Here is a 14,580-nt window from a genome sequence, read left to right as displayed (position 1 = left end):
GGAGAGGATCTGCTTGTCTCCTCCTCAGCCGCCTGTGTCCAGCCCCCGCCCCCGCGGGCCCCTGTTCCTCTACGTTTTCCGTTTTCCACCATTACTTCCCTGGCCCAGCCGCCCTCCCCCAAAGCCTTGCCCAGGGCTTCCTGCCCAGTTCTGGGGCACCCCTAGATCAGCCTTACGGCCTGGTGACCCACATTCCAGGGTGATGCTGGGACTTATGTCCCCTGCAAGTCTGAAATGGGAGAAGCTTCTGCCTTGTCTTGGCCTGGCCCTTGACTCAGCTTCCCTGGAGAGGGGGATTGTGACCCACACCCACACAGAGGTGGGGCCAAGCCACAGGACATCTCAGCCTCTCCTCCAGCGTGGAGGTGGGCTCCTGGGGTGCAGAAAGGAGAAGACTAGAAGGAATGGTAGGCTCCTGGCATGACGAGGGTGGACTGAAGCAGGGAGCTCTGCCCAGGCTGGAGGCCACAGGCTGACTCTGCCTGATCAAGAAGAGGCGGCAGGGGGAGGGGAGACTCTCCTACTGGGCAGCCCCATTCAGGGATCCTGAGTCTGCATTGAGGGGGACCAGTGGGCAGCTGCCCTTCCTCCCAGGTCTGTTTTTCTTCCTTTAGGGGTGGCCTAGAGGGGTTAACCCTCCCTGAGCACCGCCCGGTGCGGCCATCCCCATCTCCTGAATTGAAGCGGCGAATCTCTTGCCAGCCCAGCTCTTGTCATTCTGCCTTAGCCAATGCCTGCCTGTGCTCTATCCCTAGTCTTGAGAGAGCTTTAAAAAGTCCTTGTTACCTGAGCCTTGGGCAGGACAACCACGCGTGGCCCTGCGGAGGAGGCGGGAAGTAAGGACACCTAGGGGAGTGGCAGGTCTGGGATGGGATGGAACCCTTCCTCCCAGTTTGCAGGTGGCTGACACTGGTTCCAAGGTGTCAGGGAAGACTGCAGAGGCTCGGTCCTGGGCACTGGGCCCTGCTCGGAGCTGCCTGTCAAGGGCTCCTTCACGGCATGCTCTGTGGAGGACCCCAGGCCCCATGCTGGTGCGGTTTCCAGACCTTTCCTCCTGAGCTGGGCGCACACATGTCTCTTGGGCAGCTGGAGCAGAAAGACAGTCATCTTTCTGCCACCCTCCTGGATGGGGCCTGGTGTCCGGGTCCCTCCACACCCCGAGGCCCACCCTGTCCCTCCGACCTGGGTTTTTGACTGGAACAGGGCTCTGCAGGCCCAGCCCCTCTTGCCCTCACCCCAGGGCCCCCCAGTTTTCCAGCTCTATCGTGACCAATCCCTCCTGCCTCTATACCAGCTTAGGGGAGGCCTCGGCATCAGGGGAGCCTGTGGGGTGAGCCTCCAGCAGAGCCATCAGACAGGGGTCCTTTCCGCCCCTCTCAGGAAATGCAGTGAGGCCAGGACCTTCTTGGGGCCAGGCTGTTTGCCTCTGTGCCCCGCTGAGGATGCAGTGAGGATGGGTGCTGGGAGGGGCCTGGGACAGGACATGAGGTTTCTGGCTTCCCGGCTGGTCCAGAGCAAGTCGCCTGATGCCCAGCAAACACCATGTATCACCCGTTAGTTCCCAAACTGCTTTTTCAGACAGGCCCTAGGAGCATCACTACTGCGACCCAGTGAGGTGGACAGAGACACGGGGACAGCCCCTTTAACAGATGGGCCATGTGCCACCCCCAAGGTCACCCTGTTCCTGTTCCTGATGTCGATGTCTTGTGGAGCTCGGGTGCCAGCAGGTGTCGGGATGGGTGCATCGCCTGTTCCGCTGGGAGACCAGGCAGGTGGCATTGTCCCAGCCATTGCTTGGTCTACCAGGCCCTGTCCTAGGATCCACACTAGGTTGTCACTGACTGTGATCCCGCTGGGGTTGAGGAGTGTGAATGAGCTCAGCACAGCCACCCACTTGCCTTCCATTTCCCTTGTGTTCAGTGAGGGGACATCAGCCCACCTGTGAAGGCCCTTCCCGGGCAATCCCAGAAGCGGCTGAGGGGTGTGTCATTGCTGGGCTGGCTCCATCCATCCCCTGGGGTGGGTTGTCCCACACAGCGAGCACAGCTCACTGGGATGACAGAAGACAATCTTTGGCCAAGCGGTTGTGCTTAAGCTTCAGGATGTCTGGCCCAGCGAGGTGGCTCAGGCCTGTAATCCCAGCACTTTGGGAGGCTGAAGCAGGGTCACCTGAGTCTAGGAGTTAGATATCAGCCTGGGCAATATGGGCAAAACCCCGTCTCTACAAAAAATACAAAAATTAGCTGGGCATGGTGGTATGCCTCTGATATCTCACCTACTTGAGAGGCTGAGGTGAGAGAATCACTTGAGCCCGGGAGGCAGAGGTTGCAGTGAGCCATGGTCCCACTTTGCACTCCAGCCTGGGTGAGAGTGAGACTGTGTCTCAAAAACAAACAAACAAACAAACAAAAACCCAGAAAAACAAAAAAATCTTCCAGGTATCCACCTGTGTTCCCAAGTTCAGAGGGCAATGCTATCCCCGGCAGTGTCCTCAGGGGCTGGCTGGGCCTCCGCACCCAGGTCCTGGTTCTGCCATCCACAGCTTTGTGAGTAGGCCTTGAGCCCAGGGGTTTACTGCCGGGTGACCTGGCAAGGGAGGAGGACTCTATGGGCCCCAGCGTTGCCATCAAAAGCAAGAGGTAAGGGGTGCCCCAGCCCTGGCTTGCAACTGCCGCAATGAAGGGTTGGCATGCCTGCCCCCCTCCTGCCTTCCTAGGTCTACATAGTTCCCCTGCCTTGGCTGCGACACGTGAACTTGCCTCGGAGTTCTCAGGGCCTAGGGCGTCGGGAGGCGGGGGGCCTCTCAGCCCCTGGGGCCCTGTGGGTGCCTCCGCTATACAGACTTGGGAAGGATTTGAAGCCAGCAGAGAGGTGGGTTTGTGCCCAAGCTTCCCACCCTAGGGCCAAAAAGGGGACATTGATGAATGTGGGGGTTGAGCCCAGCTCCAGCTTAGTGGCCCTGGGATTTCTGGGATCCCAGGAAGGGACACAAGGCATCTGGTGCCGCTGAGCAGCCCCGAGCCCCAGGCCATTCTAACTAGCTCCAGGGAGCCCAGATTTAAGTTCCCACCACTCCTATGGCTGCTTCTATGCTGGCCCTGATGTCCAGCACCCTGTGGGGCCCAGCTGGTAAGTGCCACAGATGCAGTATTTTTAAATGGCTGAACATTTTTAAATTTCCAAATATGTTGGAAGCCCAGTCTTTCATATGCAAATGCCTCTGGGGGACAGGTTCTGGGGTGGGAGGAGATTGGGTTTCTCCACATGGCCCCTTTGGTGGGCTGGTTCTTTCCCACCTCATGCCCCCTATGCCGGCAGCATCCTGATTCCTTCCCTCCCCAGGTCCCACCCACACAATCCTGGGTGGAGTCACAGGCTTTGCTGAAGTTTCAGGACGCCAGAGCGGGTGCGGCCTGTTAGCTGCTGAGATCTGCTGTCTTTCTCTCCTCCCTCCCCGCTGTTGAGCTGATTGGAGGAACCCACTTTCCCAGCATTGATTATGAAGAGTAGTTTCCCCTTCTTGCCTGCTCCAGACTTGTCCAGAGGCTGAGCACTGTCTCTGTCCCCATGGGTGGACTTTCAGGGACATTCAGGGGCAGGATTCAGGTCCAGCTTTCCTTCTTCCACCCCCATGGCCTCTGTACCAGTGAGACTGCAGGAGGTTATTTTTACAGATCCAAATTTCACTGTCTACCATCCATCAAGAAGTAGAAGGCATGGCCAGGCACGGTGGTTCATGCCTGTAATCTCAGCACTTGGGGAGGCCAAGGAGGGTGGATTACGAGGTCAGGAGATCAAGACCATCCTGGCTAACATGGTGAAAACTCTTCTCTACTAAAGATCCAAAAAATTAGCTGGGTGTGATGGCTGGCACCTGTAGTCCCAGCTGCTCAGCTGAGGAAGGAGAACCACTTGAATCTGGGAGGCAGATGTTGTGGTGAGCTGAGATCGCGCCTGGGTGACAAGAGTGAAACACCGTCTTAAAAAAAAAAACAAAAATAAAAAAACCAAGCAGATTCTAGAAGGGACTAGAATCTGTTTTTATTTCAATTAGCGTCTTCCGCTTCCTGCTTCCTTTGCAAGGGGCCTCAGGACATGTCCATGAAAGGGGCTTCTTGGTTTGTTTGTTTGTTTTTGAGACAGAGTTTCTCACTCTTGCTGCCCAGGCTGGAGTGCAATGGCATGATCTCGGCTCACTGTAACCTCTGCGTCCCAGGTTCAAGCAATTCTCCTGCTTCAGCCTCCCAAGTAGCTGGGATTTCAGGTGCGTGCCACCACACCCAGCTACTTTTTTGTATTTGTAGTAGAAACGGGGTTTCACCATGTTAGCCAGGCTGGTCTCAAACTCCTGACCTCAGATGATTCTCCCACCTCAGCCTCCCAAAGTGCTGGGATTACAGGCGTGAGCCACTGAGAAGCTGAGACCCTTTAGGCTTTGGATTCAGCAGCTGGCCTTCCCAAGTCTAAGTCACCACATAGCAATTGACCCATAAGAGGCTGTCCTTGGGAGGATTTTATGGAGAAGAACTGAGCCCACCAATCATGCTACATATAGTTCCTTCCTGTTGCTTATTGAAGGTTTCTGGACAATGGGAAACTCAGCCCAGGCACCCCAAGGAAGCCGGTGCTCTGTAAGCTCACTTGTTGCTGCCTTTTAGAGCCCATGGATTTGGAAGGCACTAACTGACTGAGCCCCTGGCGGCTGTGCTCTTCATCGTCTGAGAAGAGCAGCTCTTCTCTGCAGCCTCCATCAAGCAGTCACTCAGCTTTGCCTAGAAAACCATCAGGGGCAGGAACTGCCATTTCTCAAGACCCCTTCCCCTTGGGAAAAACCTTAGCTGTGTCCTGACCTGGTCTTTCCTGCAGAGTCCTTATGATGAGCAGGAATCCATACCTTAGAGTCCTGGTGTGGGTCCCTGCACGGTGATTCCTCTTCATATGGTCCAAGGTGAGTCACAGGTCCTTCTCCTCTCTAGGCAAACATCCCTTTTTGTTCCTACTGCTGTTCATGTGACATGGGTTGTAGCTCATGTTGGGGCTTCTCTCTGGGGCCTCCTTTCCATCTGCCTGGGTTGGGGGTTCTCAGTCCTCACTTGTTTGCAGCCCATTTTAGAGGTGCTGTCCCACATGTTCCCCTGGCTGTTCCTACTCCCCCACTATCAAGTGTGGCTTATTTTACTCTCTGTCACTGACTCAGGCCACCCCGCTCCCTGACAGCTGGTACACTCTGCTGCAGCAGAAATAAACCAACCCCAAGCAGCATGGTAGAATAGGAAGCTCCTGACTCTCCCCCGACCACAAATGCACTAGATTGGTCTGTTCACAAGTCAGTTTCCTCAAGAGAAAGTCAGAGACCAGTTGAGACTCCTACCCATTGAGCAACAGAGAAAGCCACTTTGAATGGTTAGGAGAGTGGAGGCACATTCAGGCATGGCCCAGGGCACCTCACCACCTAGCTGGGAAGGAATCACCCCAGCTTCCTTCTCCCTGTGGAGAGAAGGGTTTGGACCTTAAATATAGCACCCTAACTCTAAAGCTCCCCACAGTTTGCCTCTTATTTCACCAGCTCTGGGAGCAGAGAGGATTAGATGCCTGTGAGTCTCTGTAGACCACAGGAACAGAGCAGCAGTTTTATATGGGCATACAAGCACTTCCAGTGGCTTTATCCTCTGGGAACAGTACAGAGAAGGGGCTTAAAAAGAACAACCCCCTGTTTCTTCCTCAGATAGAGCACCCCCATTTTCACAGCTTCCACTGGAAAGACTGCATCCTAAACCCCTAGCTTTGGGGGCAAAGGGGACTGGCACGAATGTGTCTCTCTAGACCACAGGAAAAAAGCAGCAGTTTTATACAGGTGCACAAGCACTTCCAAGGTCTTCATCCCCCCGAAGCAGCACAGAGAAGGGGCATAAAAAATACAGCCCCCTCTTTGTCCCTGGAAAGGGTTTATACCAAAAATTGAGTTCTCCAACTTTTACAGCTACCTCCCAAAAGACTCCATCCTAAACCTCTTAGCTCTGTGAACAGAAGGGACAGGGCATATGTGAGTCTCCTTGGATCACAGAACAAAGAAGTGGTTTTAAATGAGTGTGTAAACACTTTCATGGGCTACACCCCCTCGGAGCAGTGCAGAAAGAGGCAGGAATGTGCAGTTCCTGTTTGCTTTCCAGAAGAGGCTCTTGGCACACACTTCTAGTGGCTACTTGATGGCCTGGCTTCTAAATGAACTTGCATAAACCAGTTAACTGGGCAATGGAAGAGAACAGGAGCCCTTTGACAGCTGGAACCAGAGCTTGGAGCTGCATAAACCTTCCCTCAGGCTCATGCTGGTGATAAATCCAGGCTTACCCATTCTTCATGAAAGGAGTTTGGCCACGTGCCAAGAGCCAGAACTTCTATAGCTCCCACCTAAGGGACTGTGTTTTTAATTACCAGCTCTGGGACTCAATGGGGCTTTGCATTCCTGAATGGCCCTAGACCACAAAAAAACAAAGAGGTGGGCGCAATGTCAGCAGCTATCGCCCCAGGATCAGAGAGTGCACCCTGTACAAATACCTGTACAGGCATTTGCCACAGATTTCATCCCCAGATTAATGCAGAGAAAGTGGAAGACAAATGCCTGCACCCAGCTTCACTGTAAAGGTAGAAGGAACTGGAACACGTATCCAATACCCAAACTTTCCAGCTATATCTAGAGAGTCTGGTTCCCATCTTACTGGTATTGGGGTACTCATATGATGTAGTACATCCTAAGCTCTATGGAGCCACCACAAACAGAGACAGCAGTCTGGACAAACACAAAGATTTGAGGGACATCTTAAAATCTCTGGTTAGATAGATTGCTGAGGTTTTTCTACATTCTCACAAGACTGAGGGAAGTAGTTGTCCTATCTAATTCAAAGAGACCAACACAGAGACTCAAGGAAAATGAAGAAACAGGAGATGATATTCTAAATAAGAGAACAATATAAATCTCCAGTGAAGAAGCAATCCAAGTGAAGTGGAGATACATGATTTAACTGACAGGGAATTCAAAATAACAGTCATAGAGATGTTCACCAAGGTCACGAGAGCAATACAAAAACAAATTGAGGATTTCAACAAGAGACAGAAATTGTTTAAAAGCACTAAACAGAAATCATAGCTTTGAAGAAGACTATAACTAAACTGAAAAAGGATCAACAGCAGACTAGATCATGCAGAAGAAAGAATCTATAAATCCAAAGACAGCCCACTAGAAATCATCTAATATGAGAAGCAAAAAGAATGAAAAGGATTGGAGATAGCTTAAGAGACTCACAACTTAAGCATTATCATGCCAGAAGGAGAAGAAAGAGAGAGAAAGGGATAGAAAACAATGGCAGAAAACGTTTGCAAGCCTGGGGAATGAAATAGCCAGATCCAGGAAGCCCAGAGAACGCCAGATAAGATGAATCCAAAAAGATCCACAACAAGACACATTGTAAGCAAATTGTCAGGAGTTAAAAAGAGTGTTGAAAGCAGCAAGGGAAAAGTGAATCATCATGTATAAGGGAACCTCCATATGACTATCAGCATACTTCTCAACCTTGCAAGCCAGAAGGGAGTGGGATAATATATTCAGAATCCTGAAGGGGGAACAAAAAGTCAACCAATAATACTATACTCAGCAATCCTGTCTTTTAAAAATAAAGGGGTGACAAAGACTTTCTCAGACAAAACTGAGAGAGTTTTTGTTTTAGAACAGCTAAAAGGAGTTTTTTAAGCTGAAGGAAGAGGATGTTAATTAGTAATATGAAAACATATGAAAGTATAAAACTCATTGGTAAAAGTAAGTACATTGTCAAATCCAAAACACTCTAATACTATAATGGCAGTATGTAAATCATTTATATCTCCAGTACAAAAGTTAAAACTATTAAAATCAACTAGAGCTACAGTGATTTGTTAAAAGATGCAAATTATAAAACGATGTAAAGTGTGACATCAAAAACATAAAATAAGGAAAAGTAAAAGTGTAGAGTTTATATATGCAATCAAAGTTAAGTTGTTGTCAAACTTAAAATAGCCAGTTAAGTATAAAATGGCTTATGTAAAATGGCTTAAGTATAGTAGCCACAAAGCAAAAGCCTATAATAGATATACAACAGATCAAAAAGAACAGATCCCATGCATAGCAGTATAAAAAGCCATCAAATCACAAAGGAAAAAAAAACTAGAGGAAGAAAAGAATGAAAGATCTACAAACAGCCAGAAAACAATGAACAAAATGGTCTCACCTATCAATAATTAGTTTGAATGTAAACAGATTAAATTATCCAATTAAAAGGCACAGAGTAGCTAAATGGATAAAATAACAAGAACCAACATATACTGCTTACACAAGACTCACTTCACCTTAAAGGACACTTACAGACTGAAAGTGAAAGGATGGAAAAAGACAGTCCATGCAAATAGGATTTCAAAAAAGAAGAGAGGTAGCTTTACTTATTTCAGACAAGATATACAGAGAGAGAGAGAGAGAGAGAGAGAGAGAGAGAGTGTCTTGCTCTGTCATCCAGGCTGTGATTCAGTGATGCAATCTCAGCTCACTGCAACTTCTGCCTCCCAGGTTCAAGTGATTCTCCTGCTGCAGTCTCCCAAGTAGCTGGGATTACAGTTGTGTGCCACCATGCCTGGCTAACTTTCTATTTTTAGTAGAGACGGGGTTTCACCATGTTGGCCAGGCTGGTCTCAAACTCCTGACCTCAGGTGATCTCCCCACCTCAGCCTCCCAAAGTGCTGAGACTATAGTTGTGAGCCACAGTGCCTGGCCCAGACAAAATATACTTTAGATGGAAAATTGTAAAAAGAGACAAAATCTTTGTATAGTGCCATCCTGTAATGGTGGATTCATCAAGAAAGTATAACAAGCACAAATACATATGCACTCAACTTTGGAACACCTAAATATATGAAGCATGCCTGCAATCTTAGCACTTTGAGAGGCCAAGGAGGGAGGATTGCTTGAGGCCTGGAATTTGAGACCAGCCTGGGTACCATAGCAAAACCTCATCCCTATGACCAGTCAATCAAGCAACCAAGCAAGCAAACCTTAAGGGATCTGAAGGAAGACACAGACCACAACACAATAATGGCAGTGAATTGCAATTCCTCACTTTCAGCATTGGACAGATCCAAACAGAAAATCAATAAGGGAAACAATGGATTCGAACTACACTGTAGACCAAATGGATCTGTTAGATATACATAAAGAACATTTCACCTAAAAGCAACATCATACACACTCTTCTCAAGCGAACATAAAACATTCTTCAAGGTGTATACATTAGCCTACGAAACAAGTCTTAAATTTAAGAAGATTGAAATTGGCTGGGCGCAGTGGCTCATTCCTAGAATCACAACATTTTGGAAGGCTGAGGCATGAAGATCACTTGAGCCCAGGACTTTGAGACAAGCCTGGGCAACTTAGGGGGAACCTGTCTCTACAAAAAATTAAAAAAAATGTTTTCCCAAAGGAATGTTTATTTTAAGCTCTATGTGAAGAAGAACAGAGTGTAAATGTCAAAAGGAACAAAGGAAACACAAATGACAGGCACACATATTTACAGAGCAAGTGTAGGCAAAACTTGTCAAGAAGAGTCTTTAAATACTTCTACTTTTAGATTTAACAGTTCACATCAGTTTCTAAGAATAATGTACCATCCAGGAAGAAGTTTTAGAAGTTTAAGGCTTAACCTTAAGTTGAGTTTAAATCCTTGAGTTTAGAAGGCTTGTGTTGCTGATACCTTGGTCAACAGCTTTTGTGTTGACCATTTCTTCTTTAGTTCGCTGGATGTGGTAGTGCGTGCCTGTAGTCCCCGCTCCTAGGGAGGCTGAGTCAGGAGGATCACTTGAGCCTGGGGGTTGCAGGTTGCAGTGAGTGTGATCAGTGCCACTGCACTCCAGCCTGGGTGGTTCAAAAAACCCAAAAAAGATTCAGATCATATCAAGTATCTTTTCCAACCACACTGGTGTGAAACTAGGATCAATAACAGAAGGAACTATGGGAAATTAACAAATATGTAGAAATTAAACAATATGCTCTTTTGAGCAACTGTTGGGTCAAAGAAGAAATTAAAGGGTAAATTTAAAAATATCTTGAGACAAACAAAAACAGAAGCACAATGTGCCAAAACCTGTGGGATGCAGCAAAAGCAGAATTGTTTTGTTTTGTTTTGTTTTTGAGATAGGGTCTCTGTTTTCCAGGCTAGAGTGCAGCAGCACGATTACTGCTCACTACAGCCTTGAACTCCGGGGCTCAAGCAGTTCTCCCACCTCAGCCTCCCAAGTAGGTGGGACTACAGGCAGGTGCCACCACCCCTGGCTACTTTTTAAATTTTTATTTTTGTAGAGATGGAGTCTTATTATGTTGACCAGGCTGGTTTCAAACTCCTGGCCTCAAGCAATCCTCTCGCCTCAAGCCTCCCAAAATGTTGGGATTACAAACATGAGCCACCATGCCCCGTCTAAAAAGGTATTCCTAAAAAGGAATAAGTAGGGAAGTTCTAAGAGGGAAGATTATAGCAATAAATGCCTACATCAAAAAAGAAGAAAAATCTCAAATAAACAGCCTAAAGTTATGCCTCAAGGAACTAGAAAAAGAACAAACTAGGCCGGGCGTGGTGCTCACACCTGTAATCCCAGCACTTTGGGAGGCTGAGGCGGGTGGATCATTTGAGGTAAGGAGTTCGAGACTAGCCTGGCCAACATGGTGAAATCCCGTCTTTACTACTACTACTAATAATAATAATTAGCCAGGCATGGTGGTGGGCACCTGTAATCCCAGCTACTCGGCAGGTTAAGGCAGGAAAATTGCTTCAATTTTTGGTTGTAATGAGCCGAGATTGTGCCATTGCACTCCAGCCTGGGCAACAAGAGCAAAATTACATCTAAGAAAAAAAAAAAAAAGACCAAACGAAGGTGAAAATTAGCAGAAGGAAGGAAACAACAAAGATCAGAGCAGAAATCAATGAAACAGAGACTAGAAAAACAATACTAGATGAACAAATCTAAGAGTTGGTTTTTAAAAAGCTGAACAGAATTGACAAACCCTTAGCTAGACTAATAAAGAGAAAAGAGAGAAGATTCAAATAAAATCAGAGATGAAAGAAGAGTAGTTACCTTGATGACAGAAATACAAAGGATCATAAGAGATTACTATAAGCAATTATGCACCAAAAAATTGCACACCTAGAAGAAGTGGATAAATTCCTAGAAATATAACCTAAATATTGGATCGTGAAAAAACTGGGAATCTGAACAGACTGATGATAAGGAGATTGAATCAGTAATTGAAGGTCTACCACCAACAACAAAACGTCCCAGGGTGAGATGGCTTCATGGTTAATTCTACCAAATATTTAAAGAAGAGCTAATACCAATGCTTATCAAGCCCTTCCCCAAAATTGAAGAGGAAAGAATACTTTCAAACTCATTCTACAAGGCCAGTTTACTCTGATACCAAGCCAGACAAAGACACGACAAAAAGGAATAAGAACAGGCTCTATCATGGATGAACATGCATGTAAAAATCCTCAAGAAAATACTAGGTAAACCTATTCACCAGTACATTAAAAAGATCATTCACCATGGGCCAGGTGCGATGGCTCACGCCTGTGATCCCAGCATGATGTTGAGGTAGATGGATCACTTGAGCCTAGGAGTTCAAGACCAGCCTGGACAATATGGCAAAATCCTGTCTGTACTAAAAATACAAAAATTAGCCAGGTGTGGTGGCACATACCTGAAGTCCCAGAATTGCTTGAACCCAGGAGGCGGAAGTTGCAGTGAGCCAAGATCATGCCACTGTACTCCAGCCTGGATGACAGGGTGAGACTCTGTCTCAAAAAAATAAAAATAAAAGGAAGAAAAAGATTATTTATCTCTCAGATAGAAGTTTGGTTCAACCTATGGAAATCAATGTCAGTCACCATATTAGCAGAATGAAGGACAAGAAATCATATATTCATCTCAATACATGAAGAAAAAGCATTTGACAGAGTTCGATCCTTTCATGGTAAAAAGCTCTCAGCAAAGTAGGTATGCAAGGAACGTTCCTCAACTCCATGAAGGTCATGCATGACAAGTCCATCGCTAACATCATACTCAACAGTGAAAAGATGAAATCTTCTCCTCTAAGAGTCGGAACAAGGCAAGGATGCCTGCTGTCACCATTTTTGTTCTACTGGAAGTCATAGCCAGAGCAATTAGGCTAAGAAATAAAAGGCATCCTAATACGAAAGGATGAAGTGAAATTATCTCTGTTTGCTGACATGATCTTTTTTTTTTTTTATTTAAAAACAAAATTTAATAATGCTCACAAGAATAGTTTGCCCTCAGGTGGAAAATTACATATTGTTTTGTTTCAAAAAGTTATAAATTTCGTGCTTGAAAAATCCAGCAGGTAAGCAGAAGGACTAATAGAGGCTGTTTCCCGAACTGTCTGCTGGCAAATGAGCATGCTCTGTCCAGGAAGCCATTTCTCCCGGGAGGGATGTAGGGAGAGGAAGGCAGTATTTACAGCCCACTCCGCACAGCTCAGTACCGCCTATTCATCTTCTTGAACTTCTCATAATGATAGTCATCAGTTGCCTTCTCGTTAGCAGGACGCTTACGGTTAGGAGGGGACCGCTCAGGCTCTGGCTTCTCCGTGTCGCCTACTCTCAAGGGCCGGGCTTTGGGCTCTTCTTTGTTTCTCCGTATGGGCGCATTGAGCTCCTCATGATAAAATCTGTTGTGCTGCACATAATTCACAGCCATGTTGGTAGGCACAAAGGAGGTCTCGCTGTCTTTCTTCTTGTTCTGCTGCTCTGCCAGCAGACGAGCCTTGGCATCCTCCGTGGAAATGATATTTTTTATTTTAGCATCGATGCCCAGGTCCACCTCAGGAATGCCACTCAGCATCTGGTTGGAAAGCATCTCCTCAGTTTTCTTTGCTGAAGAAACATGGATATTTTCTGGAAGTTCATAAAGACAGTCCTCTGCGTTCTTTGGCTTCACTTTCTGTTCCTCATGTTCCACAATTCCTTTCCTCTTCTTTAGCTCTGTCTCAACGTACTTCATCATGTCTGCATCCTCATCCCTTCGGTTGGTTTCTGCAGAAAATGACGTCCCCAGGTGCAGGTCCTCCTCGTCACTAATCTTATCTTTGCCCCTTTCCTTCAGTTTCTTCATATCCACCATACCACCTGTCTTCATCTGAAAAGGATCATCCACTAGAGTGGTCTCTTCCTGTACCTTCTCTCCCACCAGCAGGGCCACAGCACTCACCCCGTTGGGCCTCTTCCTCAAGTTCTGTACCTCTCTGGTCTCTTCCAATTTTAATCGAACCTCCTCTGAGTCCTGCTCATCTTCCTCTGACTCCGAGTCGCCCCGGCGGTGACGGAAAATCTTCCTGATGACCGGCATGTTGACAACGTCCAGGCTGTCCAGCCGCCGTGCCGCGGCCCAGGCTGCTTCCGGCCTGCTGACATGATCTTATATATAAAAATCCTAAAGATTTCCCCCCAAAAACTGTCAGAACTGATAAATAAATTCAATAAAGTTGTAGGATACAAAATCAACTTACAAAAAGCAGTAGCATTTCTTTATACTAACAACTAAGTGTCTGAAAAAGAAATTAAGAAAACAATCCCACTTAAGAGACCATAGAAAAGGTTGGAGTGTGGCCAGGTGCAGTGGCTCACGTCTGTAATCCTAGCACTTTGGGAAGCCGAGGTGGTAGCTCATGAGGTCAGGAGTTCAAGACCATCCTGGCCAACATGGTGAAACTCCGTTTCTACTAAAAATACAAAAGTTAGCTGGGTGTGGTGGCATGCGTCTGTAGTCCCAGCTACTCTGGAGGCTGAGGCAGGAGAATTGCCTGAACCCAGGAGGCAGAGGTTACAGTGAGCCGAGATCACACCATTGCACTCCAGCCTGGCGACAGAGTGATACTCTGTCTCAAAAAAAAAAAAAAAAAGAAGTTGGAGGGCAGTGATGCAATCATAGTTCACTGTAGCCTTGAACTCCTGTGCTCAAGCAATCCTCATGCCTCAGCTTCCTGAGTAGCCAGGACTACAGGTGTATGCCACTATGCCAAGCTAATTATTATTATTATGGTTTTTTTTTGTAGAAACAGGGCTTGCTATGTTGCCCAGGCTGGTCTAAAACTCCTGGTCTCAAGTGACCCTCCCACCTTGGCCTCTCAGAGGGCTGGGATTATAGGCATGAGCTAATTTACCTGGTCTTGGACAATGGGGAAGGGACAGTGTCTCTCTTAATAAGTGGTTTTGGGAAAACTAGATCTCCACATACGGAAGAATGAAAATGGGCCTTTATCTCACTTTTTACACAAAAATCAACTCAAAATAAAGACTTAAATGCAAGACCTGAAACTAAAAAAGTACTAAAAGAAACACAGCGAAAGGCTCCATGCCATTGGTCTGAGCAAAGATGTCTTGGATATGACCCCAAAAGCACAGGCAACAAAAGCAAACATAGACAAATTGTATTGCATCGAATTAAGAAGCTTCTGCACAGCAAAGGAAACAGTTGATAGGGTGAATAGACAACTCGAAG

General features: G+C 47.0%; 1 pseudogene; it reads right to left on the bottom strand.

Moving 5' to 3' along the window:
- Positions 1-12,299: 12,299 nt before the first annotated feature.
- Positions 12,300-13,474, bottom strand: LOC100399440 (chromosome 6 open reading frame, human C9orf78 pseudogene; annotated as a pseudogene).
- Between the last annotated feature and the right edge of the window lie 1,106 nt (positions 13,475-14,580).

Source organism: Callithrix jacchus, chromosome 6, assembly GCF_049354715.1.
Source record: "Callithrix jacchus isolate 240 chromosome 6, calJac240_pri, whole genome shotgun sequence".
In the NCBI taxonomy this organism is placed as follows: domain Eukaryota; kingdom Metazoa; phylum Chordata; class Mammalia; order Primates; family Cebidae; genus Callithrix; species Callithrix jacchus.
Note: the sequence above shows the minus strand (reverse complement) of the source record. Positions and strands in the feature narration are given on the sequence as shown.